Source organism: Rhamphochromis sp. 'chilingali' (genome assembly GCF_963969265.1).
Source record: "Rhamphochromis sp. 'chilingali' genome assembly, chromosome: 2".
NCBI classification, from domain to species: Eukaryota; Metazoa; Chordata; class Actinopteri; order Cichliformes; family Cichlidae; genus Rhamphochromis; species Rhamphochromis sp. 'chilingali'.
In genome coordinates, this window is record NC_137930.1 from 36,703,658 (window position 1) to 36,717,284 (window position 13,627).

The window sequence follows — 13,627 nt, forward strand, 5'->3', positions numbered from 1 at the left end:
ATGCTTATACTGCATTCACACTGTGTTTGGGATGCTTACCATGTTGGAAATTGATATTGTTAATCAGATGCTTTCCAGGAGGTATCTCATGGTGTGTGATGGCATCAGCCACACAGGGGTAAATCAGTCCATTTGTTCACTTTATTAGTTTGTTTTGCAGTTTTTTTTTCATTAATATAATTCATTAATCATTTGGCTAAACCTAACACTGATATTATGAGGCACGCACATAGTAGCATTGTGTGTTTTTTCTAAAATGTTTTGTTATATTAATTATGTTTCTCTTTCTTTGAGTTACATGTGTCCTCTATGCCTTGGCTGCTTGGTCCCTCACATGGTGGATAAAAATCTGACGGTACTTTCTGGAATTCCATCAGTTTGGTCAGGATTCCCTAACACCACATCTCCGACATGTTTTACATATGGCTTCGTAGCTGATTTGTGTTGAGATCTAAATCAAATTAAATCTTTTGATATAATCCCATATTTAAATGGAATAGTGGGTTAACATATCAAACATTTTCTTAAAAAGAATTGCCACTAATTACTGAATGGTCTTTGTTTTATTTGTTATGTAAAATAAAAACAAATTAGTAGAATAAATGTGTTTCCACCTGTTGAACATTAATACCAAAGTGAATGAGAAAGTAACTGTAGGCGCTAGGACCCTGCAAACGCATCTATTTTCTGGTGGGATGAATGTGTATCAACCACGCTCATACCAAGGTGCCTTCAAGTCCTGTAGGAATTTTAATACTTACACTTCTAAAGGTTTCCTGTCAAATATAATTATTTTTAAAATTTTATTTATTTTCGGTTATGATGATTCTTTAATCTGTGCTTTGAGTTTGGAAATGTAAGAACTCGCTTTCTCACAGATACCTCAAACAATAAATGCAATGTGATATATGCATTCGAAGCTTGAATAATCCATCTTTTTTTATGGTGTATGAAGCAGGGGGTAGTTTTACGGGGTTCATTGAATTAGGGTCCTTTATGGTCCTTATGTAATGCAGTGGATTGAAGAATGCATAGTAATCATGAAACCTGGTTCTATTGTCAGATGACAGCATCTGCTACATTTCCTGATAAAGATGGTGGATTTTATGCAGAAGAGCTTCAAACATCAAGGGACAACAGAAAAGCTGAGGAACAGCAGAACTGGTAGATTAAAGAAAAAAAAACAACAACAACCAAACATATGTTTCAAAAGCTTTTCTGTTCACATTATGAGCAGCAAATTGGCTTCCTATTACAGTGCCTCACACAAGTGGAACAATCTGGAGAAGCTTGTAAAATTAGATATGCTAATCCCTTTTAATCAATTGAAATCCCATGTGGGGCACTGAGCAGTGTGAACGCATGTGTTTTCTTTAAACGTCCCTTATGTTGATGTGTTCTTTTGATTTTGCTTTTTATGTTTTTGCTTTCATTGATTGATTTGCATTGTTATCATGGCATTCCTTTAAAGGTGGGCGTGGTCTTGGTGGCCTCTCTTGTTTAATTAAAGGTCACATGACCCCCAAAAACATGTTTTATGATTCACTAATCAAACATCTGCAGGCTCTGTATCATCTCCTTCCTGTGTTTCTGTAAAGTAGGTTGATATTTATTCGCAGCAAGTTCAGCTTCACTTGTATTGACAGCACACTGGGATGTTTTACAAATATTAAACCTCCGCAGGTGTTTTTTTAATGCAGTAAAGTTAAAACTTTTAACATGGAAGTCTTTGGGAATTTACTTGCTTTTGGATTCATTTTCAAATGGAATTAAAGAAGCTGCAGTTTTTTCCATTTACAAGCCCCCAAAACCTGGAATAAATACAAGTCAAGTCAAGTGGTTTTATTGTCATTCCAACCATGTGCAGTGGTACAGTACACAGTGAAACGAGACAGCGTTCCTCCAAGACCATTGTGCTACATATGACATATAAGACACAATCAACGCAGAACTACATAAAGTGCAATGTACAATTACACTACAGTACAATAGAAATGTGCAAAAGACGGAGTATTGTGCAAAAAGTCACTTGGTGTATGAAGGTGTGTGTGTGTGTGTGTGTGTGTGTGTGTGTGTGTGTGTGTGTGTGTGTGTGTGTGTGTGTGAGAGAGAGAGAGAGATTCTGCACATAAGTGCTTGGTAGTGACATGTATGAAGGTATGCGTGTGTGTGTGTGAAGGCACTGAATGTACGGTAAATGGACTGGTTTTTATGTAGTGCTTTTCTACTTTTATTGGAGCGCTCTTTGCCTTGTTCACCTATTTACACCCATTCATACAAGCATTTTTTGTACACTTTAAGTATCTTTTTATATCAGCATTATCAAAGTGGACTTTCATAGCACTGTTCCAGAATTATTTGCCTAATATTTATTGTGTATTTATGTCTTTAAATTGGCATAAATGGCATTCCATATAATGAAACCAATATGTTGTATTTTTATTATTGAGTGCGCTACCAATAACGTGCTTGTTATATAGAACATATCACATAATAATATCAACACAAAAACCTATTGATATTTAGTCACAGTATGGGCACATCGATGCACGTCTTAGCCAAAAAGATGAAAAATCCGAGGTCACAGAGAGTCCCTGAAAGCAGCTCGATCGTCTATTCTCCACCCTAAAGGAAGCCGTGCGACATCCATCAGACTCGCAGGACTCTCAGAGGTACTCTCGAGCTGTCCCCAGCCTGTAGCTCCAACAAACAGCCCGCTGGGACATCACGCTGCGCTCCGGGCAGGCTGCTGATCTCTGCCCGGATTTACCCCTCGAACAGGACTGTGGGAGCGATGCGACGTCTCGGAGGAGGAGGAGGAGACGAACTGGCCAGGCAGAAGCAGACACCTGAGAGGAGGATCTGAGTTTGTTTCTGTAACGTCAAAGAAAGGTGAGTGGCAAAAAGAAAAGAGCGGAATGTTTCCTGCGGGCTCGGCTGGTGCCTGGCGCAGACGCGTGTTTGCTTGTTGGTGTTCGGTGCGTGTTACTTGTCGTGTCCAGCATCGGTAGCAGGCAGGCGGTATGAGTCATAGCCCCGGCGCAGGGCTGCTGGAGGATCTGCTGAGGAGCAAAGTGTCTGCAGCCTCCAGACCAACAGTCTGTTATCAGCCCGCTGCACCTCTACGCCATTTACGCAAACGACTCTCGTGCATTTTCCTCTTTGGAGTCCGCGTGCACTGTGATCGTAGTTGGAGTCTGCGTGGGTGTTCACGCACGTGCAAATAAGTGACGTGATAGCTGCTTCACCTGACAGGCAGGTGTGTGAGAGTGAAATTCAGAAATGCTGCGTTAAACCTCAGGTTTGAAGCTGTGCTTCCGGTAAATGCGAAAGATAAAGCGATGTCTTGCACAACGGTGCGGCTCCAACTTTACAGCAACAGTTTGCTTTGAACCTTTTCATGTGTGGGGTTTGTTTTCTTTTTCCCACAAAGCAGTGGCCTGCTGAGGCCACCAGAAAGCGAACCACAGTTTGGTGTAGCCTGCATAGAAGACTCTGTTTCCGAAAGTTTATTTTAATGAATTATTCTTGGCTCTGTATGATGTCACTTTTGGCTGTAAGCACAGAAACCTCACCCACCTGCTGTTCAAACCTTCTGTTTGCCAGGGGCACTCAGTCAGAGGTAAGGGTGGCCTTAAATTAATATGAGCTAAAATCAGAAAGTATAAGATAACCTGGCATTATTTACCTGTTAGAATCAACATGGAACAGCCATTATTAACTGGAAGGTTATGTGTTTGCATCTCCTCTGTCTCCCTGAAATATTATTTAGAAATGTGTTTCTTTAAATCTAATTGTACCCTTGTAGCTGAAGAACAACAGTCTCAGCAGGAATCGGTATCAGAAATTTTTATGGGAATTATATCAGCGTGTGATCGACTGGCGACCTCAACTAAAGTGTACTCCTACCTTTGGCCTGCTGCACTGTAATCATGCATGTAGTAAGAAAGTGCCTCAAAGGGATCAAGAGTAGCAAGGTGATGTATAAGTACCAGTCCATTTACCTTTTATCTTCTGTGTAAAATTTCTCTTTTTCCATAATGGAATTTAAACATAAAGGTTAGCCTTTTATTATTAAATCCTAACAGGTAAGCTAACTAAGATTGAGATCTCTTTTTCAAGAGAGGACTGCATACAAACATACACATGCAACATTCAAAAACTGACACAAAGAGCTGCACAGTTAAGGGACAAATGCATTATACACACAAATGAAGACCAACTCGTACAAGAACAGTTGCAGATAGACAAACGTAAAACCCTACAGAGAATGCAGCTTAATAGTTCTTTGGAGCTTGTTCCATTTATAGGCAGCAATGAATCTGAATCCAGTTTTCCCAAGCTCAGTGTGAACACGAGCTACAGATGATGTTTAAATGTCCTGAAACCTGACATTGTAGGTACTTTATTTAAATTCAGTCAAGGAGTTGAGGTAATAATAATAATAATAATAATAATAATGGATTGGATTTATATAGCGCTTTTCAAGGCACCCAAAGCGCTTTACAATTCAATTATTCATTCACTCTCACATTCACGCACTGGTGGAGGCAGCTACAGTTGTAGCCACAGCTGCCCTGGGGCAGACTGACAGAAGCGAGGCTGCCATATCGCGCCATCGGCCCCTCTGGTAAGCAGACAAGCACCCTCTCTTCAGTTTGCTAGGGAGCATCATCCCACTTCTTCATAAAAGATACAATGGTGAGTATGAAAAGAACCACCTGTGATGAATTGCAATGCATTGTGAAACAGACTCGAGGTTTCAATGTCGATATGGAAGCATGCATAGAAACAATATCATCATAATCAAGCGCAGACAAACTGCGTTAAACGTCCCGGTGAGGTAATTAATATTCAGTTTTACTATAATTTAGAAGCCACTTTCAGTGGGTACTCTATTCACAAGGGGTCCCCACAGTGGGTGGCTCCGCATTTTTGATTATGCAGACTTTTATACCCTCCGCCTTCCTGATGCAACCCCAAAAGATTCATTTCTCTTCCCAGGGCTCAAATGGAGATCTTCTTATTAAACAAAAATATGAAAATGACTCTCCTACTCATTGTCAATGTGCATAATTTAAATAAGGTAAAGGGAATAGAAGTCTTGCTGGCCTATGCAAACAATTACAATTTTTTCATTTGCTTTAAATCCAGGTAAATTCACCTAATTTGAAAATGATATTTCATGTCCACACACAGATGAGGTGGTGTGACAGTAATGAGTATTTTCTTCTTGGAGTCTTTGTTGACTCATAAATCAGTTTGTAAACAAAGATGGAAGGAGCAGAGGTAATTAGCGGAAGCAGCCTTTATTGGATGGGTAATGCGGTCGGCATCCCCCGAGCTGCTGGCAGCTTTATTGTTTCTGCAGAGTGAATCCAAGCTGATTTCTTGCTGATAGGCTCATAATGGAAATTACAAATAACATCTGACTTGCCGGCCTGTTATCAGTGCTGGTGTTAGTGTGCACACTAAAGGCCTCGGCTTCCTTAGAGTTGCTATTCATTTGGTCAAATTTCATAAAAAGACAAATTAATAAAGACGAATGAGGCGAAGGGAAAAGTTGCTCTTTGCTGTCAGGTCTGCTGTGATGTGAACTACTGATACAGAAAAACTGGTCAGTGAATTTTTAATCTTCAACAAAGCCAAGCAATGCCTGTGTATGTCTGTTAGCTAAAAATCCTTCTTAGATTGCACATTTTACCCCTCAGCTGAATTACTGAAATGTAAATTACGTGTAGAATTTCACTGAATATTAATCCCTAAATGTGACCCCAGATCAGCTGTGAGTCACAGAAATGCCACAGTGTGACATGTGGGTGCATGAAATATACTTCTACAAAGGGAGGCTCTGAGATGGGACATGGTTAAATTCCATTTACTGGATATGAGTAAAACGGGGCTCTTTTACGGTTCATGGGAAGATGACATGACAGCCCGTGCGTTACACTTCACGTTTGTGCAGCAATTCGTCTGTGACAGAAGCTGAGTTAAATATAAAGATTGATCATCTGAGTTGTAAAAGCAAACTTGCATGCGTTTAGAGGCATCTTGTTATTTCATGCTCCATTATCGAGTTGTGGCGTAACCTCTTGATCACAAGCAGCATCTATGACGATCATCCAGTTATAAAGATTTAAATGAACAATTCAGACTTTAGACATGAGGTCACAATAAAGGTAAGAGAGAGAATCTCATCACATTTCATTGTCTTAAAGAAGCTCACATGAAATTTTGTCACCATGAGACTCAGTGCTAGGGTTGAACACTTTTCGGTGAAGCTATCTGCTGCTAGCAGCAGGCTTGGTTATTTTTTTTTTCCTATTGTATTTAATGGCCTGACCTTTTCAGAATTCAGCCTGCTAAATAAATAGCAGGTAACATTTAATAGAAAATGTGAGCGTTTCTGAAAAGTTCTTGTTTGAGAACAATTTTAGAAAACTGTGTGGTTGTACTTCCTCCCCATTTAAAAGCCTGTGCTGTTGCCACTTGATTATTTCGAGGTTGTAAGGCATCCTTCTGAGTGCTTTGGTTAGGTCTGTGTATAATAATCCTAAACTGGTGACATTAGATGTTTTTTCCGTGGTTGTCGTCTTTGAAAAATGGTCGTAATCTCTGGATATTGGGATCGCAGCAGCTGACTGGAAAACTTAAACATATCAACCAGCCCGAGTCCATTTGACACTCTCTGTGGACACACGCATAGTGTTATTTTTCTAAGTATAGTAATGCATCTGAAGCATAGAGGTCTGTAGATTTGTGTGCAGAAACCTTTAAATTCATCTTGTCAGTGACCTGGTTGCTCACCTGTTAATCACAGTTTCTGGGTCAGTAACATGAGGAGTGTCCAGTGGGAATTTTTAAGGTGTCAATAAATCCTAATTTGGACAAATGGTTTCTCTTACCTGGGCAAACTCACAAAGCATCCCAACTGAATCTGAAGCAGAAATGCTTTTAAAGTGGGTTAAGTCATAAATAATCAGGTTTTTCATGTTTGTGTTTTGTACTCTCCTTCATTAACTTCTCTTTATTTTAAAGTCTCATCTGAAATGTGCATTGCAAACTAGGCTGGGCTATAAATGCTGTTTTATGGTTCATGCAACATCAAACTATTCTCGTTCCCAGGCGCTCAAAATCTTCAGTTTTACCAAAGATGCGGTATCGCAGAGATCTGCAGGTTCCATGATCTGGATCTCTCACTCCTAACTCTACTTTAAGATTTAAGATTTGAAGAGGCAGCACAGTGCCAACCAGCAGTCAAGAGAGTCAATGAGGTCAAAGCAGTTTCCCTGTAGGCTTTAATAGCACCAGAAATCGCTTTCCAACCACAGGCATTGCCACCTGGTGTCAGTTAAAAGCAGTGCTGGTTTAAGGCACTTAAATATTGGATCTTTCTTTCTATCTGTAGTGTTCTTTGTGCTTGGATGGGTTTTCTGTGGAAGCTTACAGTTTGTCCTGCTTTTGAAAAAACTTGAGGGCTAACAGTTTTCTCTGGTCCTCCATAATTTCTGTGTTGCTGGTCTGAGGTAACAATCATATGGAATCACAGTTGGATTAGACCGATTTCAAGATATACAGGCTTATGGAAGTTTCATGCCATTTCCCGAGTTGTATTGGCAGCTTCCGTTCTAAAGTCTGAAAATGCAGTTGGTACCTTTGAGGTTTATCCGGGAAGAATAGGGGCGCTCACGTTAGGTGTTTTGCTGTGATGATTCACAGTGACCTTTTGCCTCCAAGACAGTCTCCCTAACCACTCTGCCCTTTCCTTCTGGCTCTCTGTCACTCCCTCCCTCTCCTCCTCTTCTTCCTCCTGCCACCCACCTGCAGTGTATCGACCAGAAACAGCAGGATTCAGCCTTCCTAAGATGATTAATGCATAGATAAGATTTCCACTTGATAGCAAGGGCCTTGCTGCAGAAACACTCCTCTTCAGGTCGAGCATGGTGTCTGCGTGTTGGCTTTCCTGAGAGTATGGTCTGTCAGGAGAATTAACTTTTAGTTATACAAATGTTTCCTGGCAGAAATAATCGAGTTGAGTTGAAGCTCAATTGCTGGCTGGATCCAAAGATCCCACGTTTATTTTACAGCGTTAAAGAGCTGACTGGCACACCAGACCTGTCATGGATAATTAAGTGTATCTCTGTGATTTATCACAAATTTATGTGCTTATGATGCGCAGAAGCACTTCAGTTTTATTTTTACTTTAGAATTCCAGTTCGTTCTCTGGACCTTCCTTTGCATAAGTCATCTGCTGCATATCAGAGACTAAATGACTCACACCAAAGGGCTGCAAGGCTTGAGGTGCAGATAGCACAGGGCTGAAAGTGATTACTGTTAAATATCCTTGGGATGCCGAACCTGCCTTCACTGTATACATTTTTATCTTTTAATTACTGACTCAAAAGGCATTTAAATTGTTGTACAACAACAGTTCCCAAATGGAGTGTTATGGCACACTAGTCTGCCTTGACGCGAGTCCAGGTGTACCGTGGGATTTTGTCATACATTATTGCACAAAATGTTATGAAGGAACTTTTTATTTACTGTACTGTATTTTGCAGGCACTCGTTTGTTAATAGCCTGCAAGCTGTTAAAGAAAAAAAACCTTGTCATAAGGAACCCATGTTCTTTTGTGCAGTGACTCAAGAGGCGAAAATATTAAAGTGTGACACATCAAGACCCTGAGAGATGGTCATGAGGATAGAAAATGTATGAGTGGAAAATCAAACAGTCAGTAAAAAACATTGTGAAGCTACTGGTCTATTGGAAGTCAAAAGCTCTCAGCCCAAGTGTATCATCTGCTGAGAGGAGCTGATGGTATCATGGTAGGAAGCAAACTGAAGAGGCACTAGGAACGCAAACATCCCTACTGAGTAAAACCCTAAAAGAATGTTGAGGCAGCTTTATGTGAAAGTGTCTGATAAGGCTGATGCAGGCGATTTCGATACCAGTGAAGCGCAGATTTGAAAAAGTACGCCTAAAAGCCATTTGGCTTTCCCTTTGGTGTGGCTTGGGCACAAAATGTGTAGAAAACCACTGAAGAAGATGCCACCAAAATGATCATCGAAATGATCAGCCAGCCTGAAAAAATGTTCTATCTGGATCCATGAATCGGTGATGGCTCAAAGTTTCGAGGATTAAGGCAAAGCAAAATGGCAAATGTGGCAAGAAAGTTGTCAAGAGGTAACACTCACACACATGCGCACACACAAACAAATGCTTGTCTCCCATTAAACCTATCCAATGGTTGTCTGCTTAAAGCTTCATAAATTATTTTAAATTTTGTTTTTCATTGACTGATTTTTAATTTAGTTTTTCAAGTTCACAAAATCATTTCAGTTTCACTTTTTTTCAGTGATGACATCTATTTTTCATTTAAAATCTCTTATTTTAGTTTACTAAACTTGTGACTTGTGTTGTCACATCTAGTTTTAGTTTTTAGTTTAGCTTTACTTAACCTTGGTATAAACAGTTCTGTGTTTTCAGTGTCTCAAAAACACCAAATTGCTGTGTGTTGAGAAATCTAATTGATAATTAAGTAAATCAAGTGTATTTTACTGAATAGGAACCCGCTTATGCTAATATTGCTAATATTTAAGTTTCCCCTTTTTTAAAATCATTAGCTCTTTAGCTTGATGTTTTAGTAGTGCTAATATTTTCTTTTGTATAACACTTTTTAAAAAAAATTTATTTACTTTTCCCCCATTTTCTCAAAGTCGACAGTGCCTTATGTATGAATTCTGGTTGCGCTTACTGTAGTACACGGCGCGCAGAAATCTGAAAGCCGCACCGTTTGATGGATTTCCGGAGCATTACGGCTGCCGTAGTCAGGAGCCTTGTGGAGTAATCTGGGTCCAAAGCTCCGTCCGCTTCAAGTCCCAAAGTCAAACGAACACTGAAGCATCACTGAGAGTTAAAAACTGTCTAAATTCTTTCATCTTTAATAAAATGATCAGTGTTGCTGCTTTACCAGGTGTAACAATTAAGTTTAATATCCACGGATGCATGACAAAAGAAGTTATTAAATTTAACAGAGTTAGAAGTTAACAGGAAGTTAGCTCGCTAGTTTCCATCTAAACATGATATGCCATGTTCTGACTGAGAGATTTCTGAAAAAAATTAAAGTACAGCTCTGCTATCACTTCCGACATTAATGAAGTGACTTTTGTAGGGTTATTGAAGTTGGACTAGCTGGTATATAATGATGTGCTACGTGATCGCTAGCAAAACAGCTACGTTAGTATAACATTAGCACAGTGCAACTGGAGGATGAACGCTAACTTTTTTCCACTCGCTAAAGGTTAACGTGAGGGTTTCTGGTAGCAAATGCAATTGCATGGCAGGATGCTATAAACTGACCAAACTTCAGTCAGGAGAACAACTGAGATAATCCATCCACAATACGAGGTTTGTCATTAATAATATTGCAACATGGGAATAGAGCAGCTGCGAGAGAATTCAGCTTTAATGAATCAATGGTACGGAAGTGGAGAAAGGGCAGTTTTTGGCTTTCCCCATATTCCAAAAGTGCTTCATCTCTTTGCTATTACTGTCGTCCGGCATAATTTGCAGATGTTGTTTGCAGCCGCTGTAATGCTTTCGACCAAAACAGGTGCAGCTTGATGACACCATCAACATGCGCTATTGCGGTAGGATAGAATAGAATTCAACTTTATTGTCATTGCACACGTCACAAGTACAAGACAACGAAATGCAGTTTGCATCCATCCAGAAGTACTTTAGCCATGATATAGATATATTACAAAATATATATTAGCAATGATATAGGTATATAGATATATTACAGAAATGGGTCTGTTATAGGTATGTTACAATGACAGTTAAGATAAGTGAGATATGTGGATAATTTCTACAGAGGCTATATAAAGTGCTGGTGGTTGTGAGTGGTGGTTCAGTCCATGTTATTATTGTGTGTTTGAGGGTACAGTTGTCCATTGTGGGTGTGTGTATGTTCAGTCCATGTGTTAACGTGGGTCAGATATCAGGAGGCAGAGTTGAGGAGTCTGACAGCTGTGGGGAAGAAGCTGTTCCGGTACCTGGTGGTCTTAGTCCGGAGGCTCCTGTAGCACCTCCCAGAGGGCAGGAGGGTGAAGAGTCCATGTGATGGGTGACTGGGGTCTCTGATGATTTTCCCAGCCCTTTTCAGACACCGCTTCCTGTAGATTTCCTTTATGGCAGGAAGTGTAAAGTGTAAAGTGTATGTGTTAGTCCCCATAGGGAAATAGTTCCTCTGCATTTAACCCATTCACCCAGTGAAGCAGTGGGCAGCCACCAGTGCAGCGCCCGGGGAGCAGTGTGTAGGGACGGTACCTTGCTCAGGGGTACCTCAGGGTAGCCGTTCAGTGGAGTCGAACCCCCGACCTTCCGATCATGGGGCCACCACTCTACCTACTGAGCTATCCCTGCCCGGCGATGCGCTGGGCAGTTTTCACGACCCTCTGCAACGCCTTCCGGTCCGAGGCAGAGCAGTTCCCGTACCAGACTGTTATACAGTTGGTCAGGATGCTCTCGATGGTGCAACAATAGAAGTTCACCAGGATGTCTGTGGACAGGTGGTTCTTCCTCAGGAAGAAGAGGCGCTGGTGAGCCTTCTTGACCAGCTTGGAGCAGTTGGTCATCCAGATGAGATCCTCGGAGATGTGGACACCCAGGAACTTGAAGCTGCTCACACGCTCCACAGCCGTCCCCTTAATGTGGATGGGTGGATGTGGGTCAGCATTCCTCCTGTAGTCCACGATGAGCTCCTTGGTCTTCTCAGTGTTGAGCAGCAGGTTGTTTGTGTCGCACCACTCAGCCAGATGATCCACCTCCTCCCTGTAGGCGGCCTCATCGTTGTCACTGATGAAGCCAATCACCGTGGTGTCATCTACAAACTTAATGATGGTGTTGGAACCATCGGCAGGTCTGCAGTCATGGGTAAATAGGGAGTAGAGGAAAGGGCTCATCACACAGCCTTGTGGTACACCGGTGTTCATTGTGATTGTAGATGAGCAGTGGTTATCCAGCCGGACATGTTGGGGCCGGTTACACATGAGGGAACTGATGCCTAGGTCTGTCAGTTTCCTGATGAGTTGTGAGGGGTGGATTGTATTGAATGCTGAACTGAAGTCTATAAACAGCATTCTGGCGTAGGTGTTGTTATTGTCCAGGTGTGAGGGGACAGAGTGCAGTGCGATGGAGACTGCATCCTCTGTGCTCCTGTTCTGGCGGTATGCGAATTGGTGGGGGTCCAGGGTGGGGGGAGACAGGATTTGAAGTGTGCTAGGACCAGCTACTCTAAGCACTTAGTGATGATGGGGGTGAGTGCTACTGGGCGGTAGTCATTGAGGCTTGATGGGTTGGAATTTTTGGGTATCGGGACGATGGAGGTGGATTTGAAGCAGGCCGGTACCACAGCGTGGGCCAAGGACAGGTTGAATATGTCTGTCAGCACTCCTGCAAGCTCCCCAGAACACGCTCTGAGAACACGCCCAGGGATGCCGTCAGGACCTACAGCCTTGTGGACATTGATCCTGCTCAGCACCACTCCTACATCAGTGGGGGAGAGAGTCAGTGGGTGGTGGTCCAGCGTCACGTCTGCTTTGGTTGTAGTTGTTGGAATTCCCTCGCTCAAAACAAGCATAAAAGTTGTTGAGCTCGTTGAGGAAGGAGACATCAGAGGATGCGGGGGAAGGGTTTGGTGGTCCTGTAGTCTGTAATGGTCTGGAGTCCTTGGCACATGCGTCGGGAGTTGGAGTTGGAGAAGTCTTCTTCTACCTTCTTTTCGTAATAGCGTTTGGCTTTTTTGATACCCCTCTTTAGCTTAGCCCTGGCTGTACTGTAGGCGTGTGCATCTCCTGACCTAAAGGAGGTCTTGCGGGCTTTCAAGAGGAGACGAACATCCCGGTTCATCCAAGGCTTCTGGTAGAGTGGTATAGTCAAAATCTCTACCGTTGGCAAAATTTATATCGTTTCTACCATATACCGTTTATAACGCCCACCCCTACTGTATTCATAGCTTTATCACAGAGAAATATTATCAGTAACTGAAGGCTGGTTTTTACTTTGGTGACATATTAACAAATGTTTAATGTGTCTTCCATTAAGACATGAGTTGGATGTGCTATACTTTAAAATTTGTTCCAGCTGTTGTATTGTGACTGTTTAGCAGCTGTCAGGGACCCAAGTGAATGTAGACATCTGCTTTTTGGTTCAAAACATCCTTGAAACGTAACATTTTCTCATTTTTTTTTTTTTTTTTTTTTTTTTTAAATTTTTAAATTTTTTTTCCTCTCTCTCTTGTGACTGACTGAGCTCACTTGATTAAATTCAAAACAGCGCTCCCTACAATGCCATATTTTTACAATTATCAACACAGTTGTTAGACTGTTAACTGATGCAGTTAGTTTAATAACTGGTAAATTGCCTTTACAAATGAAAGAGAAAACAGTAAATTGGTTAATAATGAAAACTGGTGCCAGCGACCAGTCACAAACCTGTGTATAGTTAAACTCTCTGTAGTTTTTCGAGTTGTATTTTGGTTTGAGGATAAAGATGCTGTGACACATTCAGGTTAACGATTTGATCTCAAGGGTCTCACTCGGTTCAGCCAGTCAGTCTGTATAAT

At 41.4% G+C, this 13,627-nt stretch overlaps 1 protein-coding gene across 1 annotated transcript in view; it reads left to right on the forward strand.

Annotated features, from left to right (window-relative positions):
* Nucleotides 1-2,636: 2,636 nt before the first annotated feature.
* The window catches only part of rab27b (RAB27B, member RAS oncogene family), a 76,870-nt gene continuing 65,879 nt past the window's right edge, over nucleotides 2,637-13,627 (forward strand). Inside the window, exon 1 of the mRNA XM_080867770.1 lies at nucleotides 2,637-2,892. The gene's annotated coding sequence lies outside the window, so the exon portion shown is untranslated. The remainder of the gene's footprint in view (nucleotides 2,893-13,627) is intronic.